This window comes from Kogia breviceps, chromosome 7, assembly GCF_026419965.1.
Source record: "Kogia breviceps isolate mKogBre1 chromosome 7, mKogBre1 haplotype 1, whole genome shotgun sequence".
Taxonomy (NCBI): domain Eukaryota; kingdom Metazoa; phylum Chordata; class Mammalia; order Artiodactyla; family Physeteridae; genus Kogia; species Kogia breviceps.
In genome coordinates, this window is record NC_081316.1 from 29,063,031 (window position 1) to 29,069,656 (window position 6,626).

General features: G+C 36.6%; 1 protein-coding gene across 1 annotated transcript in view; it reads left to right on the forward strand.

Annotated features, from left to right (window-relative positions):
• The window catches only part of KCNA4 (potassium voltage-gated channel subfamily A member 4), an 853,171-nt gene extending 848,183 nt beyond the window's left edge, over window positions 1-4,988 (forward strand). Inside the window, exon 3 of the transcript XR_010841342.1 lies at window positions 4,404-4,988. The gene's annotated coding sequence lies outside the window, so the exon portion shown is untranslated. The remainder of the gene's footprint in view (window positions 1-4,403) is intronic.
• Window positions 4,989-6,626: the final 1,638 nt, after the last annotated feature.

Consider the following 6,626-nt stretch of genomic DNA (forward strand, 5'->3'; position numbering starts at 1 on the left):
GGCCAGAGTCTGGCATCTTTTACCTATTACAACAAAGCCATTGTAATTTATTTCAACATTTTCCTCTATGAAAAGGCTGTTTGCTCCAGATTCTTAACAGAGAAGTCCTGAGGCCCCTACAAAAATTATTTCTAAACATATCCTTAGAAATACTGTTAAAGGCAGATGAATCTTCTACCCAGAATTTTCTGACTCTGACCTTCAGAATTGCTTGGATTGATGGGAAGGCAGCCCCCAATCCTCTATGTTTCTCTGACTTGAGCGAAAACAGTAAGCCTTCTCAATAAAGGGTATGCCTACTTGTTTCAATACAAAAAATAATTCAGATCACAGGGTTCTCCTGATTCTAAACCTCCAAAGTCTTCTATCACACTAAAAACTGCAGTCTCTCTACCAGAGTCTAAAGGTTCCACATTACCCAGCCCCTGCCTACCTCACTAAACTCACTTCCCACCACTTGGTCTGCTCTTCATCCACTCTGGTCAGAGCATCTTTCCAAGTAGGATGACTAATTTAGCCCCATTTTTCCAGGAACATCCCAGGAATCCTCTCAGTCCTTGGCACACTGGAACAATCGGTTATCCCTCTTCCAAGAGCTCTTGGAATGCACCTAGTTCCTCCTCTGGATCTTTACACTTGTGAGCCTCTCTCCCTGGAATGGCATTTCCCCATCTCTTCACAAAGCCCTGCTCTCACTTTTTATGAACTTTGCTCAAATGTCACTCCTCCTTCACCAGTTTATCTCAGAATAGCCTTTCCTCTTATCACTTGCCATTGCGTAAATCTGTCCCTCTCCTGCACCTTTGAACACCTATTGTTATCTGAAATTGTGCTCAGTTTATGTTTGTTTGTTGTTGATTTCAACAAGTTTTATGAGTTCAAGGACTTAGTAAATTTTGCTCATTTCTGTTTCCTAGCATCTAGAAGAGTGCTGTGAGCTTAGTAGGTACAAAACAAATATAGTTAAAAGAATAAGAAATTGAGAAATTTGAGAAAATTCAAAAATTTTTTGAATTTTGAAATTGAGAAATTTCAAAATTGAGAAATTTCATTTGTAATTTGGTGACAAAAGTTAGTTTCCTGTACTCAGTTTACTTTCCAAGTGCTTTGCTGTAAAATTTGGATAAATTACATAATTTGCAACAAATAGGAAACTAGAAATAATCAACAAAACAATATCTCCTGAAGAGATGACTGGTAGAGATCTTTCACAATTTTAGAATACAAAGACTTCACAAATTTCCAATGTGCCATTGTTTTTTTTTCCTCCAAACTATTTGTCATGCTGGTAGAATGAATGACCTTTATTGTATGGTATTTCTGAGATTACAAATGGCAAGAGTAAAGCCATATAAGGCATCAATACAGTAACCAAAGTTGGTCTCCTATTCTGAGTCATACTTTGACTAACAAGTAGGAAAAATGAAAAGAAAAAAAAAATCATTCTGATTGTATGTAGCCCACTGGGCGGAAGAGCCTGGGAGACAGGGTTAGTGAAAGAAAATTATATACAGATTCTTTTGTTCTAAGTGCCTTGGCAAATTTCCTTTGATTGCAAAGCAGGGATCCTGATAAATTGATTTTTAAAATGTGATAAATGGTAATGATTAATCTCTTCCTCCCCATGGTCCCATGGCACTTGGTCTGTGCCTTTATCAGAGCACTTAACAATCTATCTGGAATAAGAGATACATGTAAGAGGGTCTTCCTCATCCAACAGATTGTGCAGTCCACAAAACTAACAGGGCTCTGATTCACTGTTTTAAAAAATATTATATTTACATTTTTTTTTTGCTATATCATTTATAATTGGGAGGCAGTAAGTAGTCAATAAAAGTTGGTTATTAAGAGTAATTAGAGCCAAAGAGAAAGAATGGAATCTGTCTCAGAAAAAGGAGAGCACTTTTTATAAATATGCCCTCTGAATTTCTCACTCCTCTCATTTAAAAAGAAATAAAAACAAAACAAAAACAGGAGCTTTTGAGCCTTCTGGGTTTATAGGCAATATTCAAAAGAGAGTGGCAGGGGAGTCATTAAATAAATAGCTTCCAAAAGTCTTCACCCATTATCCTGGGGTGTATGATATATTTCTATTTCCCTATGTCTTTTTTGATACTCCAGCTTGCCATCTTTTTAAACTTTTTAACGTTAGATGTGTAAAATAATGATTTCTCTCTTGCAGTTCAAGTTTCCGTGATTATCAGTGAGATTAAATGTTTTTATATTTATTTGTCTTTTTTTTTTTTTTTTTCTATGAACTATAGTTTCATATATTTTGCCCTCTGGGAGGTTTGTCTTTTATTTATTTATTTATTTTTCTCCTGATTTGAAGGAGCTCTTTATGAATCCTGGATGTTTACCCAGAATGTTAATGATGCCTTTACTAACCTATTTTTAAAAATTGTTTGTGTTCATTTTTATGATGGCAAAGGAGGGAATTTATTTCTTCGACTTTCTAGGTTTTATATTTTTCTTAAGGAAGCCCTTATTTACTGTAAAATTATATGATAGTCTCCTGCATTTTTCACAATATTTACGTAGTTTAGTTTTAGCTCTTTGATCCATCAGAAATTGAACTTGGTGTATGTCTGAGTTACAGTCCTACTTTATTATTTTCTTAAAAAATAGCCAATTATCCACACATGATTTATTTGAGTCCATCTTTTCCCAAGAGATTTGAAATGTCATGGATCTGGTCTATTCCTGCAATAATAATATTATCTCTCTTTCTCTCTCTCTTTTTTATCCTTTGGTAAAAGCGTATTGAATATACTTAATTATTTTTCTTCTATTTGAACTTGAAATAAATTGTCAAATTCTATGAAAGTCTATTTTACATTTTGGTTCAATGCATTAAAATCATCAATTACTCTGGGGATATTTTCTAACTATAATAATATGTTTTCCTATTCCTAAACTTGGTATGATACTCTACTTAAGATGTTCTGTTTGATAGCTTTCTTAATGTAAACCTTGAACTTTTTATATTAGATGTGTTCCTAGGCATTTTATTCCATTTTTTGATATTGCAAATAGGATCCTTTTCTGTCTGTCACTTTGTTTTTTAAAATTTGGTTATTCTGGTACATAGAAAAATTATTCATTTTTAAAATATATATATTGAGAGTGAACCTGCCCTTTTAGTTATTATTAAATAAAACAATAGAAAATTCCCTACATTAATGGAGCTTATGTTCTTGTGGGAGTGATGCACAATACATAATGCACATAATAAATATGTAAATTAAACAAAAGGTTAGAAGGTGAAATTACTATGATTAAAGAAAAAGTACCACAGGATAAATAAAATAATGGAGGTTTCAGGTATTAGTGAGATGGTGCAAGATAAAAGTCAGTGAGGAAGTGATATTTGAGTAAGGTCCAAAGGTGGTAAGAGAGCTAGCCATGTGGATACTGGGGAAAAGAGTGTGAAGGTTCAAGTATGAGGGTGTGCCCGGAGCATCTGAAGAGCAGTAACCAGGCCAGTGTGGCTGAGGCAGATTGAACAACAGGCAGAGAGGAGATGAAGGCAGGTCGTGGGGGAAGACCACACAAAGCCTTGGAGAAAGGAACATTGGCTGTAACTTTGTGTGGAACGGAGAGCCAGTACAGTATTTGGAGAGAAAGGTGACATTATCCACCTTATATTTTAAAAGGATCACTCTGACTGCTATTTGAAGATTTCGTGGTAGAGACCAAAGAATTTGTAAAATCAGGGAGACCACATGGGAGATTGTTTCATTAATGCAGAGAAGAGATGACATGGGTCCAGGCTAGATTGGTGACAGTGGGAGTATTGAGAAATGTCCAAAGTGAGGCGATACTTTGAAGGTAGAGTACACAGTTTGTCTCGCTGGACCAGCAGTGAAATGTGAAAGAGAGGCATCACGGCTGACATCCTCATGTCACTTTTTTTTTTCCCTCACAACTTGAAGTTTGATTTTTAATCAACTGAGATTACTCAAGTTTGGAGGTTGGATAGACATTCTGTTTTTAATGTGGTGAATCTGTGATGACTGTAAACAGCCCGATGAAAGTGTCAGGTACGTAGATGGATACGTGGGTCTGGAGTACAGCCAGGGATACAAAATTGAGACACATCAGCATACATGATGTTCAGAACTGTGAATGTGAATGAAATCTCCAAGGATGTGCAGATAAGAAAGAGAAGTGACCTTAGGAATGAGGTATGAGACATCCTAATGAACAAAAGGGACCAACAGGAAGTGACCAGTGAGATGAGAAGAAAGCCAGCAGAATGTGGTATCCTGGATGCCAAGTGAGGAAAGTGTATCAATGAACAGGAAGAACAATTCTCATATACTTTTGATTTGAAATGTGTTGGACATTTAAAAATCCCTATTTCAAAAGAAACTTTATCAAACTTTTTTTTTTTTTCACAGAAACTTCTCATGGTAGAGAAACTGCCAGCAGCCAGATGAAGACACCTGTCCCGATCTGCATGTGGAGCCATGAGCAGTCATTTCTTAACTTGGCAGTGCTCCTTGCAGTAACATTTCCAACACCACCTAGAGGACCAGGAAATTCAGTCAGGCTGGCAGCACCAGAGGTGGGCCTGATCAGATCTTTCTCGGCAAGTTCTTATTCAAGAAATAAGAGAAAATAGAGGAGGCTGGGCATTAATCCCGAGATGGTAGAGAGAATTTTTTTGGAGGTTAACTGCTGATTTGCAGATATGCAACTTTTCAAGCTTTGGTCTATGTGGGTTTGGAAGAAAACTGAAAAACGATACTGAGGATAGTTTCATTCCTTTCCTACTGTAAGTACCCACACGAAATGAAGAGGAGAATTGAGGAAGTTAACCTTAATGATTCAAACCACTCCTCTCTAGAAACACATTTTCCTCTATTACATGGGTATTTCAAATAATCAGCTTCCCCAAAGGCTTCCAGTTCTCCTCCTTTTCATGGTTTGGTAGCTTTCCTCTTTCTCTCTCTTCCTTCCCACGCTCTTTCTCTTTCTCTCTCCTTCTTTCCCTCTTTCTTAACAAATAATTATTGAATACACAGAATATTCCAAGCTGTTAGGATATACCATTTAAATTTCACAGACACTGTCCCTGCCCTCATGGGACTTAGTCTGCTGAGGAGATTGGGCAAGGAATTAAAACTTACACAAAGTGTTATATAATCACAGTAATAATAATATGTGCTATAACATGTGACTCCGTATTATTTTAATGTTTAACAATTCTGTAAGGTTAGGAAGGGCTTTCCCAAAGGAAACAATATTAAAGCTGAGATCAAAAGGACAGACAGCTCATAAAGGAATCCCAATTATAAAAGCTTTCCAGAAAATGGAAACAGCCCATGTGAACACACAGAAGATGAACAAAACAATCTCTAATATACTCTCGATTTAGATCCACAACCATGACTCTAGCAGAGAGTGAAAGATACTCTTTCTGCCATCTCCTTTTGGAATCCTATTCTAGAAGAAAAAGACCTGCTGTTAAACATCACGAAAATTGTCAATGATATAAATAAATAAACCAAATATATTTTTACCCCAAAACTTAGATGACTTGTAAGCTAAAAGAACAAACAGCAGTAAATAATGCTCACAGGGTCTTTAATGTGGCTATAAAAATTAACCTACTGCTCCAATTTATATTATATAAAACATGATTGTTGGGTCCAAACATAATTATTTGCACCCCCACTGTAGAAGTACATTTGTTAGGGTATAAGTTTGGCTGCCATCATAGAGACTCAAAGCAATAGAAGTTTAAGCATGGTGGAATTTTGATTTTCTCTTGTCTAACAGTCTGAGTATAAGCCTATCAGAATTAGGATGGTGGCTCCATGGTGTGGAGGGTCAGTCTCCTCATATCATGTTGCTCCATGCTCTGTAGAATGTTGCCCTCATCTTCATGTTTCAAGATGACTCATAGGAAGAGAAGTTAGAGAAAAGTAAAAATTTTCCCTTTAAGAGGCACGGTCCAGAGTTGTCTCACATCATCTCTGTTGTTAAATCACTACCTGGATGGACTTTGTCACGGGGCCACACCTAGGCCGGGAAATATAGTTGTCATTGTGGGCAGTCATGCCCACGTGAAAAATAGGAAGAAGGTGCTACCTGATAATTAAGAGGAAGCAAGCATGCAACACCACGATGAGAAAGGATAAAAGCACTATGATAACCTAAAGGATACAAGAACAAGTGAGACTAGGTTCCTGACCTCAAGGATGCTGGGATCCAATAGGTGAGAAAGACAGCAGAAATGTCGAAGAGAGGCAGTGTTTTGGGAATGAAGAGTATCCATAAATTGATTCTGTTTGGGAATCATCATTATAGAAAATGTAACAACTGAGCTGGACTTTGAAGTACATGTATGTGTCAGATTTCAACTGGAAAAAAGGGGTAAGAACCTTTCAGGAAGAAGAAACCGTATTACAGCAACTTCTTTGATGAGCTTACATGTGCTTACTGTGCTTAATGCTGTATCCACACTTAGTCTGTAGTCAGATGATTTAAATAATAATCTTAGCTGCAAGTCTTAGTCAAAGTAATGAGTCATCTAGATTAATGTAAAAGTGAATTCTGAACGTTTTGAATCATAACTAGCACATTCCTAAGTGTTGAGATTGTACTTGACAGAACTA